The sequence below is a fragment of the Haemaphysalis longicornis genome, unplaced genomic scaffold, assembly GCF_048455015.1.
Source record: "Haemaphysalis longicornis isolate Haplotype H1 unplaced genomic scaffold, Haemaphysalis longicornis Haplotype H1 scaffold_7, whole genome shotgun sequence".
Classification (NCBI taxonomy): Eukaryota; Metazoa; Arthropoda; class Arachnida; order Ixodida; family Ixodidae; genus Haemaphysalis; species Haemaphysalis longicornis.
In genome coordinates, this window is record NW_027526422.1 from 115,891,011 (window position 1) to 115,904,683 (window position 13,673).

The window sequence follows — 13,673 nt, forward strand, 5'->3', positions numbered from 1 at the left end:
TTTCTAGACAACGATATTTTGGGGGGAAAATGTACACCAGGCGTAGATTAAGCATAAAAATTACCATTCCCGCCTGATGAGTATATGTTTTTGTAGACGTCGCTAAGTTTGACCGCGGCGCAGGGGGAAGGTAGCGGCCGGGGTCCACGCGGGTGCATTCTAGATTTTTTTTTCAGTCGGCCAAAATTTTTTCTGCAGAAAATATTTGTGAATCCGCACATTAAATACATGCGGCAATGAGGCAAAAATACTCAAGCGAATTGAAGAGGTCGACCAGCCATGCTTTGTTCGATCTTATCCGAAATGACCCTGTTAAAAACTACGGCTCTAGTACTATACTAGAGGAGAGCATATTCTCCGCGCCGCTGCCAAAGTTTGAGAATAAACTTTCAAATACGCTATATCTCAATATAAAAACTACCGCAGTTCCGTGTCTTTCGTTTCTACCGCCGCGATCGTTCTATCTGCCTGGCGTTATTCAGATCGCGCAGCCGACTTCTTCGCATTGTGATCACAAGAACTCTGCGAGTTTAAATGGATATTGTCAGACCAAAAACACCTTCTCACAAAGCAGCCATGCTGGGTGCGATCAGATTTTATGCAATTGTACGTGTGGAAGATTCTTTGCAATCAGATTCTTCTGCGCCAACGGAGGCATACGGTTTCCCGCGCTTATTGGGATGACCCGTCATTTCTCACGGCAATTATGCGCGCCCTTTTCAGCTTCCGTTGCAAATGGAAACAGGCACAATGCTATGTACTGCGCATGCTCCCTGTAAGCACGCGAGCCCACAATAAAGCGGGGATGCAAGAGGACCCTTTTTATAATGACGTTACACAAGACGGTTTTCCTTCTCCCTTATGTTACTGTGGTCCTTACAAAACTCATAGTAATGTGCAACCTACGTTAGAATAAACAATGTAGACTGGCTTTCGTTACTACATCCGGTACTATATAAAATGTTCCTGATTAAGAGATAAAAATTGCCCATGGACAAGTGTTGCAAGTTTTTTGAGATATTTTATTGCACAAAATGTGTTGAGCGCGCGTAACTAGTCGAATAGGGCACTTATTTACAAAGTCGCACTCACGCTCAGACAATTTGCTTTGCGCAGATCGCGTTGATTTTTTGAACCGGAAATTGAGTTACATGACAGCGAAAAAGTACCTGTGACAACACTTTCACGTGCCTTTGTCCGCTTACGCGAACAAGAGGTGTTATTTGAACAGGGTGGTCGGCCTGTGTTTTTGCACCTGTGCCGAAGTCGATGGAAGTGGAACGGCCCACACGTGTTCAGAGTTTGGTTAGACGCCAACAAGACGTGTAATAGGAGGGCATTTGACACAAGGCTAAAAGACAAATCCCGGGCCGTCTCCACTAACGTAAAACCTGCGGAGGGGCGAAGCATGCAGCGTATAAGTGCATCTTGGTGCCTTGGCGTTTTTGCCAACGGAGATGAAACCGTTGGGGGGTGGAGGTATACATCTTTGCTGTAGAAGTCTCTTGTCTTTGAAGCACGAAGCTCTCTAACGCAAGGCATAAGCGAATGTACCGGTGTTTTTTTGTACACGTTATGAAGCGCTCCAACGCGAGGGGCAAACCCGTGCCCCGGTGTTTTTTTTTTAGTACGCGTTAGGTTCTAGCGCGAGGCCTAAACGAGTTCCCCGTTGTTTTAGTACCGTGACTACATAAAACGACGATTGTGACGACTACAGGAGACGCCAATAGCCCCAGACTTAAGGGCCTTCGCCCCGGAAAAAAGCATACAACACTAACAGAAGAAAATAGCTTTTACGCGGACAAAGGCGCTCGTGCGCGCAGGCACCAAACTAGAGTCGCGATACAATGGCAGCACGTGCGCGCGAGGCAACCAACGCACTGACATACGAAACACCTCTCTACGAGGAAATACAACCCACTCAGGGCCTGCGTCGACTGAGGACACACTCTAACCTTGGGCATGCCCTACATGCTAAGCGTCAGCGTATAGCCTTAACACTAAGCCCGACAAAAATAACTATCAGCAACGACAAGTCGGCTTCGCCAGGCAGCCGCTAATGCTGTCGGGGCCTTGTGGCTCACGATGACATGAACTCGATTCGGGAGACGAGGCGCTGGTCGTGCCACCGGAAGCCTACAGATGAACTTCCGCTAAAGAAGCTTCTCCTTCTCACCCCCAGCTTTCCCCTCCCTCCGGTTGCGGGGACGAAAGACAAAACAGAAAAAAACACCGGGTAACTCAGGTGCACGGGGATGGAACGACCGGAAAATGGCCGCGCCAGCATCGGAAGCCGCGGTGGTGCCCGTGGAAACAAATAATCTGACGCCCTGGCCAGTTGTTTGTACAAACCCTTAATGTCCTTGGTGTCTTGACTACATTTATCGAAGGGTGTATTTCTCGGAACGCGCGTACGAATAGATATTACTTTAAAGTTCATCAACTTCAGAGCAGTCGTTATATCGGCCTTTTAAATAGCTTAAAAGATCAGACCGCTTCTAAGAGGGTACAGCAAACTTATCTTCGTCCCAGAGCTCACAAATATTCAGCACTTGTATGCCTTTTCTTCCAACGCTGGAATCCGGTGCAAGGAAAGACCCTTAGCGTGTTCTGAGATTTGCTCGCACCTTCGATGAAGCGTTGAATGTCAGCCGTAAATGTTGGCGACGAACCCATTCGGAGATTTGGTAGATATGTCGTAAAGGCCGAGAAGGGATAACGGATGTTTTTCTTTTCCTTTTGTCCGGGCCAGAGTGAAGGAAACATTATGTATAAAATTGCAGAAAGGTGATGCTGTAATCCGGGGAAAATCCATTAGAACCTTCTCGATGGGGGAATAACTTGGAAATTTGAAATTTCTCAATACATTAGGAAGACCAGCAACTCACCTGGAGCACGCTTACGATCCCTGGAAAGCTGCTCATCAGTCAAGCCGTTCCGCTCGGGTGGCGACGCATATGCAGCCACAGCCGGACTACTTCAACCAGCAAGTATTCAAGTGGTAGTGGTAGTGACTAAATTTTACAGCGCCCGCATCAGAGATGCAGTCGCGGTCTTCCTCCGCAGCCATACGCTCCTGTACCACGTTTTACAGATTTTACAGGTATAAGGAAGATTGCTACTGCGAAGTCATTTCTTAGTGAGCAATCTGCAGCTGGGCCCTCCCGACAAGCACGTATGCTGAAACTGCCGCCAGCACGGCTCGCTTTCGGCTCCTTTATTTATGCAAAAGTCAGCCTACAGGCAGCAGCTGTTAAAGTCCGAAAATTGCTTCATACGTAAGGGTCAGAGAGCCACAGAACACGGGCAAGATTAGTTGCTTTGTCGTCTCCCGATGCCCAGTTTGGAGCGCCTTCATGTATGTGGTTGGCGGGAAATTTATTCGTAAATTAAACTTCGTCTTTGAATTGTGCACGCGTATGTTTACTTCACAGACAGTGCTATATCCTGCTAGGCACCTATGCTTTGTCGCATATCTGGCCAAGGTTTCTCTTGGGCTAAAGAATTACCACGCGTAAAACATTTCCCTGACGCTAGCAGTAACTCGCACTGTATGGAAACACATACCTCTCGTTCGTAGAGGCGGTTTATAAGAGTGGAGCACTTACGGGCCTCGCTTGTCGCCGTACCTCATCCGCGGTCACCGGGTCACGCACCCAAACAGATGCTTAGAAAAAAAAACCTCGTCCGCTGGTCGGGATTGCACCACGCTATGAAGCTGGTGTCAATACCATTGCTCCACAGAGGACCACGTTGCTTATATGCAAAGTGCTGGGGGGATCTTTGCGCTGCGTCGTTGCAAAGGACGATGCCGTTGCTTGGCCGGAAATAACTACACTAATGTAAAATAAGAAAACCACCATCAATTAACGCATTAATTACCCCACATTATTTAAAACTCAATCCAATGTCTCTTTATAGGCATTTTAAGGGGCTGCGATGCCATCTCTTGACTACTTTCAGCATCAACGCCAGGTTGATACTATAACTAGTCAAGAGAGAGCGCCACAGCCCCTCTTGGCGGAAGAGTATGTGCAACGCTGCCTGTATGAGGCAATGTTATACAAGCGGCTTTCTTTATTAAATGTACGAATGTTGCAAAAAACAAATCAAGCACAAGGTACTCGCAAGAATAACACAGGGGAAACACTGCCGAATTACTGCTCCGCGTTTCCGACGGCTTTCACGTTCAGTAGAACTGCGTTAATTTTTCTCGCCCGCTTTTCTATGAAGTTAATGTCCCCACGAGTTGAAATTGGCTTAAATATTCCAAGCTGAAAGTCATGGCCTTGCTTTATGGAGAAGAAAACATCCCCCTCGCGAGGGGCACGATCAAATGCAGAGCATTTCTGCGGGGGGGCGCGCCTGCAAGTCGTATGGATTACGTATTGGTTGTTGTTGTTGTAATTGTTGTCTTCCAGCGTAGACATTGTCGATGAAGTCGATGGTGAAACGTGCCGTGAACCCCCTGCCGCGGCTATGACGCAACGTGGAGCGGCTATGACGCAACGTGGCGCGGCTATGACGCAACACAATCAAACACAATCCACTTTAATCCAATCCAATCCAAATCCAAGCCAATCCAAGCCAATCCAATCGAATCCAATCCAATGCCCCTCGCGAGAGAGTGTTATAGCGCCGAAATCGCCACCACGCGAACGCGTGATGCTGACGTCACGATCACGCCACAGATGTTAGCGACCGCAGCGCGCGCGAACGACATATGTGGTTTAAGCGCGAACCGACCGCGGCGAGAGAGCGCGATGCGAGCGCCCCACCTGTTCTTGCGCGCGAACCTAACGCGGCGAGAGAGGGTGTTGCGCACGTCCCCACCTGTTGTGCTCCCGAACCGAACGCGGCGAGAGAGGGCGTTGCGAGCGGACAGAAGGCGAGGAGGACGCGGGGGAGAGGGCGCACCTCTGGCCGACGGTTGAATGAGTCAAGAATATAAGGCACGTTCGTAACCTTCCGTTCTGTGTCGGCTTTGTGGCTCAGTTGGTAGAGTACCGTGCACCTTGCGTTTTGCCCGCAGAGTCGTAGGATCGAAACCTGGCGCCGGCAAGTATTTATATAGTGTAGGGGGAGCGATGCGGACGCGGACTACGGACGCCAACGCGGGTGACATCGTGAGTTACTGAAATGCTCTGCATTTAAAATGGCTTCAAGAAATCTGCGCCAGATAGCCAGCGCCAGTAAGCAAAATCAAGAACTCACCATTGAAATTGATCTGAGGATTCACCAGACATGCGAGACATAAATATGTCTCGCATGTAACAAGACAAAAAGGTGCAAAATTAAATACAATAAGGACAGACATGGCCGAAAAACGCATTCCGACAAAAGTCTTTTGCTGCTCTCAGAAAGGTGGCCATCGAGCAACAAAACTGACGCTTAGAGGCTCAGTGGTTTGTGCCAGCAACTATTAAACCGAACAGGCGTGCAGGCGCAGTTTGTCCCGGGAGCGTGAGTGCTGGTATGAGGTTCGTAATAGCGCCTTGTTTACCAAGCTCCTTTCAGTATGTCCATCACATAAGAAACAAGGTATACCTGTGCTTTCTAGATAACATCGTTACTTAATTTTCAAGTTCTTAGTTTTAAGAAAAGTCGTTTATAAATACCAGATTAGCTGTGTTTGTTTTTTCATTTGTGTTAGTGGTCGCAGATCGCGAGTCAATTTGATCGTAATACCTACGTACTTACATTTTACAGAAAAAACATGGAGCCTATGGGGTGTTTGGGATTTTAAAGTATTCTTTATGGTGCAGTAACCGGCCACGTGTGGTTCTCAGACGTTTTTTTGATGAATTTTACCAAATATATATGCAACGGAAGCCTTAAAATGCCGCATTCTTCCTGTTCACAGGACTTCAATTTACAATTCAAAGTGGGCCCACCGTAGCCACACTTGTCATTTTTTAAGTTAATATTTATGTAAGGTTGAAGTATGACAAGAGTCTTCGTGTTTCAAATCATTTAATACAGGTTAATACCTACAAAATTGTACAAACCATTACAACTCTTTTGTATTTGTCGGTGCTCCCTCCAAATAAACGAGCAATACGAATAAAAAAGGAACGTTTATAAATCACAACGCAGTGTTGAGGGGGGCCACAGGGTCTAATTATTATGCATCTTAAAGCAGTGCTTAGATACAGCTTCACTGACCGCAATCATTGTGGTTCGTACGAAATTGTGGTCGGCGTGCTTGCATGCTTCTAGAAAGGACGGCGCTGTAAAATTTGTACAGGCTCACCGTTCTAGGCCCTGGGTTTTACGATTAGAACGTCTGGTTCACAGTTTCTTTGTCATCTTTTCTTTTAAAAGTTTACTTCGGATCATAATCATCGCTTTGATTATTACCTGTTAGTACAGAAACCTTGAGCCGTCCCTCACTTAGAGAAAGCATTTGGCGCAGAGGGCCGATCTTTCAAACCTCTGTTATGCTGCCAACATTGCGTAACCGTAATGCTAAAAGCGAAGCATGTGTTTCTTAAACACTTCCTCTTCTGCGCGGTTGCCTAATAGGCTCGGTTTATTTGCGCGCCGATAATCACCTAAACATTTCCACGTGATTGCGCACATCACCTGTTGCTTGACAAGGAGAGGCCAATACTTCCGTGGCCGTGGCATGCAGGTGGAACGGCTTGCAACAGAGTGTCTGTCACCCGAGAAGTGATATCGCTGTGCCTTCTTCGTACCATCTGAACGCCTCCTCTAAAAGATCAGACTGTCTGTAGCCGCTAATAACCGTGCCCTCGTCCAAGGACGGACCCGGCCGCGACGACGGCGTTCCGGAATCGGCATCATCTGTACTAACCGACTCTTCAAGGTGAGGGTATTGCATCAGCAAGTGCACGTCGCTGTGTCTTAAAAATTGACGCAAACGATTACGGTTCTCTGTGGTTAGACTGGTGCAAGCCTAAGCGTGTTTGGCATTGCAGTTATTTGAGCAGTTATATCAACAGCCTTTCTCTGTGTAGAACCTTCCAGGCTGACGTCTACGCGTCACTCGAAGGCCTTCATGCCTGTAAAGGCAAGCTATCAGCAAGTCGCCCAATCGCCGATTCCTCTTTTTCGACCGGTGTCGTGTCTTGGGCGGGCTTTTTACAAAAGCTATGAGTATTGCTCATACATTTTATTCCTTTTTAGGTATTTTATAGGTTGTTCTCCGACACCAAGAATTTTGTCACGGAGAGAATACAACTAAGACGAAGCTGTGTGCGTGGTGGTGCATGGCGTTGCTAGGTGCTGTGGTGGCCGACATCAAGTAAATATATCGCTTCGCATTCAGTCATTGTTCCTGTCATTCGTCCTGCCACCACGTAACGGGACGGTCGCCCTCGTCGACGGCGACCGTCCTGGTCGAGGACGCAGTGGATGGGGAGTGCGTGGAATGAAAAGTGAGATGATTACAAACAGTTAGGAAGTCCATGCCGCCACAGATGAAGGTGAGGATTTTGATGAACCACGGCCCACGAACAGTTATGCCCGTCAATGCAGCCGGAACGCCGAAGGCCCTTAGAAATGCGTCGGTGTACTGGGAACGTCACTGTCGCCAGTTCTGGTCTGGGTGGGTCACTTCTCGGATGGTCACGGCGGGTCATCGGCTGGAGACATGGGGCTGGGGACACGGACGTGTCCATGAAGCACTAGGGCTGCGCCGAGGCGACGTAATTTAGGAACCCTCAGAGAAACGCATTAGAAGCCGAGACGGGCAATGCATGGCGGCCGGTATGAAGATGCACATTGCACCTTCAACCAAAATGTTACGTTGCGGCAGGACGAATGACAAGAATAATGGCTGAATTCGAAGCGGAATATTTACGTGATGTCGGCCATCCCAGCACCCGGCAACGCCACGCACAATGCGCACAGCTTCCTCCTCTGTCTTCTCTCCGTGACAATATTAGGTTGCTCGTTCAGTACAACGCATAGCCAAGTATTATTTTCGTTTATCATTCCGCTTCAAACACCAAGAAGCTTCGTTATACAAAGGGTTTTGCTGCGTGCATAAAATCGATAAGTTTACACTAGCTACCACGCAAACAACAGCGCGAGAAGAATAAAAAAAGTCTTCATGCGCACCTATCGCAGTACTGTATCCTATAAGATAGCCATCGTTCGTTACCCCTTTAGATGTATGTGTTTACGCGGCGAATTACACCATTAAACCGGTGTAACAAATATGGGGCTTGTTTTAATAAAAGCCGCTTCTCATGCGTGTACGGAAGAAGTGAATTTAGGTTTACTTATTTACTTACTGCATATTGCCTCCGCTTTTTAGGTTCTTTTCAGAGAAGACAGCATCCTACGGTCGTTTAAAAGCCCTCGACTGGGCGCCGCAAGTGCTACAACAAGCAATTTACTATGCATACTGTCTTGGCACAAGTCATAAAATGTCTTAATCGCGCCACAAGAACAACCGTTCCGTGCCGACGAGCAAAATCACGACGGATTGAAGTTCCACACTGCTTAATTACGGCCGAAGGGGCTTACAACCCGCACTCAAATTGTATGTCTACTGGTAAGAAATAAACGCCGAACGTCAGCTTTTTTCAAGATTTTAACAGTAGATTTAAGACAAAAATCAGGTATTATTATATTGATGAGCACTTGAAATCGTACGGCTTCCTTTGAAAGGATAAAAAATGAAGACCGCCCCATGAAAAAAGAGCGTCTGAATACAAGCGGGCGGGCATGCAGAAAAAATTCCTTTCTGATGTATTCTTTGAAACCTCAGTTCTATTCACAGCGATGGCCATCCCCAGAACGGCAAAGTCTCCAAACAAGGGCAAACCTTGTGCGTAAGATGGGTGGAAGTGAAAGATGAATAGACCAGATCACTTCTAACTTTGGTTGTGGACGCAAGTGCAGATGCATTAGAACTCTGTGTAAACTGAGGACAGAATTTCGGTTGCAGACATCTGTTTTAGGAAGGGAAATAATTCCTTTATACTATGTTTTACGGCTGCCTACTGCATAATGTGAAAGTGTTTTTTTAATTAATATCTTTACAGTTCTACAGCTCTATTTGGGATCGCCTTTCCTCTGCCCTTACAATTCTATTTACCCTTTCCCTATTTTCTTCTCCCTCACTCAACGTCTTTTGTTACGCTATTTTAATTCCCCTTTCCCTCCTGCCCTTCTACCCCTATCCCACTGTTTCTCCGCCCCTTACAACTGCACTCTTCTCGACCCTCTCCCCTTTCCTCCTATCATTCCTCTTACATCGCTTGTTCCTCTTCCTCTTCATCGTACCCTCCCTCTCTTACACCCCTGTACGGTCGCCTTACGGAGTTTGTCTCAAATCGCATCGCCGACTTCGTTCGAATATAAATTCATGCACACATTATACCCGTACACCAGCAGTGTGGCGTCCCTGATAGCCCAGCAAGTGTTATCACTACTGTTTGCCTCAGCAAGCTTAGCCACGTTTATACTCTTACATAAAATTATCACTCAAGCTACCACCGTATTTCATCACGCCATGTACTTTTCAGAAAACACCGCACCAGATATTCACTTGGTTTCCCGTTTTCGTAGCAGAATTGTTACTTTTTCGGCATTTTTCTTTCTATATGAAGCCAAAGATTAGAAAGACCTTCCCAGCTTCATGTTTGCAATCACCTGCTCCTCAAAATTTAGAGCAAGGACATCAAATGGCGTTTCTTGCTGAAAAGATATGGGAAAATATTGTCATTGCATCTGCACAAAAAGGCGTCTTCCCGCATAATAGGGTAAATAGAGATCGATGGTAGGCGGAAGTTGGAAAAGGAAATATAAAAACGACAAAAAACAGTAAAACGTAACCAACGGAATAAAAAAATAGGCTTTCTAGACCAAATGCGGGCGATTAGGGCAAAAAAATTGTATCCAAAAAAGCAACGAACCAAAGAGCGGAATAAAAAATCGAGAAAAGAGCTGACCGGTATCTCTCTGCCCCTCCGAAAAATGCCTAATTGGCGAGGTTACAACACTTGTTTCTAAAAATAGTGTAAATGCGGATGCGGATAAAGACCTCCAGTTACAGATACAAAGTACCTTCCGCCTACTGCAGACAAATACGTTTCTCCCCGCCTCTACTCTATATCCCACTCTCGGCCTCTTATGCGAAGAGCCGTCTACCTTGTAATATTTAGCATGCCTCTGAGCGCGCGCAATTGCACATTCTTTCCCGTAAGTAGAGGAAGGGGGTCCTGTTCAGATCCGTCCTCGGAGAACACCTCTAGATGGAAAAGAGAACAAATCTTCAGGATTCTCGACGTAAGAACCCCATCCATGCTTGTTGATCACTATAAACATTTGTTCTCTCTCTCATTGAACACGAATACCGTAGGATTATCAATGCCCTTTGTACTGCCGCCCCCTATACCAGCGCGCGGAGCGATTCTTCACCAGAAGTCAGATTTTAAACTGAATAAAATTATGCTGGAAACATTGCTGGCGCTAGGCGGGACAAGGACGAAGAACAACACATACAAGTGAAGTAAAGGTGTGCACTTCACTTGTGCGTGTAATTCTTCGTCCTTGTCCCGCCTAGCGCCAGCAATGTTCCGAGTCAAGAACAAACTAGCGCCATTTCAAGCTCTCGTTCACAATTATGCTGGCTCCAGTGCACTGATTTTTTCCCTCCGGCCATTGCATTACGAGTACGAAAATTTTCAACGACTTCCCTTCTACTACAATGAACAACACACAGAAAAAAGGGGTCACACATCATAACAAGGCCTAAAACATACCCACAAATACTCAGGATTCCTTGCCATCAAGGGTTAAACACAATCGCCTTGCTGTCTTTTTCATGGCCTCTTAGTGCTCGCTACCACAGCTCACAATAAAGTCCAGTAAAGCTACGGAGATAACAAGCCTGGAAAAGTTCGCCTCAATCTATAATACGTGTCAACATGTTTATCAGCGAGTCATATGATCCAACCGAGGCCATACTAATTACGTTCGCACGATTGCGGACGCAACGGCAGCTAATATTTGCTTCCTTTTGGCAACGCCCAAGAATATCGGCCTGTCGAGGTCATTCCATACCTTTTAGCTTATCACCGAAAGAGAAACGTGCATTAGCACAGTCCCGTATCGATAGGGTTATGTCGGTGGATATGAATACCAAACTCACACACTAATAAGTCATGTCACTTTTGCAGATTTCAAGAGGCAGTTCGCGGCATAGCATAAAATGTCCGCGGTATTTTACTTCCCTTAAAGCACGGCAGTACAGTAAAATACCGTAAAACGAAGCACGGCTGGGACACCCTGCCCTTTAAAAGCAAATACCTTAACTCCTCCGTCTGGAAGATTAACCAAAAAGGCCCTGCCAAATAAATCAGTTTCGCCGAGAACGATAAGGAAGTTGAAAAATCCAGGCTAATATACTGCACGCGTTATTGCACTTAACATTGCCAGAGCGTCTGTCAGGTCGATAGTGGTTCCACGTCAAGGCTTCCAGAACGGAAACACGCCGCCACGCACTTGACTGGCGAGGACGTGTCGTTGGCGGTGATAGATACTTCACCGCGAGGAGAACAGGTACCACACCTCCGTGCTACGCGGGTTGAAAGGAGAGAGTAAAACGTGAAGAAACGCAAAAACACGCCTCCGAGAAGGCGGAGGAAGGAGAGAATAGAAACCAGGCTGACATGGCACTGCCGATAAATCTCGTCGAGCTCCTTGCTGATACGCTGGCTTCCTGCGGTCGTGGGAGCGAAATAAATAAACAAACAGCATACTTGAAATGAGTTGTCAGCCGATTCCGACTACGCGGCGAGTGGACGAGAGGTTTGGCGCTGTATTCAGAGCATTGTGTTCGCAGGCAACGCGTGCAGTGCCTAGGGGTTTCGACGACGAGGGAGCTTTACGTGAGTACGACGGGCTTTGTGAACGCAATAGAAGGTTTCAAAGTTTCGAAAGTTTATTTCGATTCAAAAAAAAGTTTTACATACATCCGTATATGCTGTTTATTGAAGCCAGTTTATTTATTTAATGAAGCCAGCTGTTCTGATGAACCTTTTGGGAAAATCGTCCAAAGGAAACCAAACTACGAAACGCACAATAATTCGTCCTTTTAACTGCAATTTTTTTTAACTGTTCATACTCATTAAGAAAAATGTGATAGTTATGGTTCAGCTTCGTACAAGAAAGACACGAAGCCCCGCTAACTATTCGCAACCTATTTGTAGACAATCTTTAAACAGTTGTTTTGGAGACGTTAGGAATTTGTATAAATGCGTAGTTAACATTGTTAAGTCTAACCAGCCGGAGGGAGTAAATGACAATGTTTCGCCACCCGCTTAAGGCCTGCTCAGTGTTAGCTTTAAAATAGCCATCACAAAACTTAATGTACAGTGATTTTCCTGTGCACCGTTTCCGCCCTTTAGGCCTAGACTATCAAGGACTGTAATGTGCGGAGGAGTATAATTATACTGGATGGATTGGTAGTGCTCATCCCTATCACGTGAACAAGATCACGCATGTGGCTCTCGTTGGAAGCAGTCTCTCGCAGGGACAACTTGGTAAATTCGGTCACTGAAAACAATGGTTTACGTGAAACCTATACCCGCCTGACTACATTTGGTGCTTTGAAACTTGAGGTGTTTAGATGCACATTTTAAAAAAAAGCTAGACAGCTTGAAGGGCAACCAAAAATATATGGCTTGATCAACACTTCGTGATTAGAAACGTGCGTCTTGGATGAAGGAACAAACGTTTGTACAGAGTATCCAAAGTGAAATTTAAACGCTGGGAGTCATCCCCGACGTGTGACGCCAGGGGTAGAACCGATCGGGAATTCGTGTAACTGAATGGCCACTCGAAGACGCGATTCAAAATCAAGGCAAGCACTGAGCGCGGTGTGCAACCAAAAAAAGAATTGGCGCAACTTGTACTGGTGGTGCAAGGCTGTGAAAACAGTGGAGCGGGGGTTGACCTAGCTCCTTCCGGCTTTGCTAATTTTTTTGTTACGTTTTGCGATTATGTTGTTAGGCAAGGTTCAGCGCTGAGGGGTGAGGCCAAGTTTCCCCGGAAGTTGCGTGGCCATTCGAGTCGGTGCCCTGCAGTGACAGCGGATTCCAGAGGGAGGAAGCTAGTTCGACCCCCTGTCCGCGCTTTCTCCAGCCTTGCACCACTATTGCAAGCTGCGCGCCAATACTTTTTTTTTTGCGTTTTAGTAGCCCAAGAAAGACTATCACGTTTATAAGGGTACAGAGAGAGAGAGAGAGAGAATAGTCTTTAATGATACTGGTGAGGTTAGCCTGGCCAAGGCGCCTAGCTTGCTACACCAGATGTATAAAAAAATGAAATCGATGAAGAGGTGATGATAATGACTGTGATGAAGATGACGCGCTCATTAAGAGAGTCCTGTTTAAAAAGTCTGATCAAGTCCTGTGCTTCGCAGGAAAGACAGTAGAGCTTTTGTCGCTCGAGATGCTCGTTTAGAGTTCGTCCAAGGGCCTAGCACGTCACTGAGAGTTAGGCCTCTAGACGGCGGAAGACCCAAGGACACTAAAAGGGACGTTCTGGCGGCTCTATACCTCGTGCACTCACATAGCACGTGGTTCAAGTCCTCGTGCACGTCACAAAGAGTGCACAAGGGGGAAGCGGCCTGTTTCGTCTTGAATCGAAAGTAATTGGTGTAAGCGACATTTAGCCGCACACGGTGAATAACC

General features: G+C 46.7%; 1 protein-coding gene across 2 annotated transcripts in view; it reads left to right on the forward strand.

Annotated features, from left to right (window-relative positions):
* Nucleotides 1–6,689: 6,689 nt before the first annotated feature.
* Nucleotides 6,690–13,673, forward strand: part of LOC144146851 (monocarboxylate transporter 12-like) — a 74,827-nt gene continuing 67,843 nt past the window's right edge. Inside the window, exon 1 of one of the 2 annotated variants that reach the window (XM_077678801.1) lies at nt 6,690–6,829. The gene's annotated coding sequence lies outside the window, so the exon portion shown is untranslated. Of the gene's footprint in view, nt 6,830–11,716; nt 11,868–13,673 lie in introns of those variants that run through there. The other variant, XM_077678797.1, reaches the window with a different exon arrangement.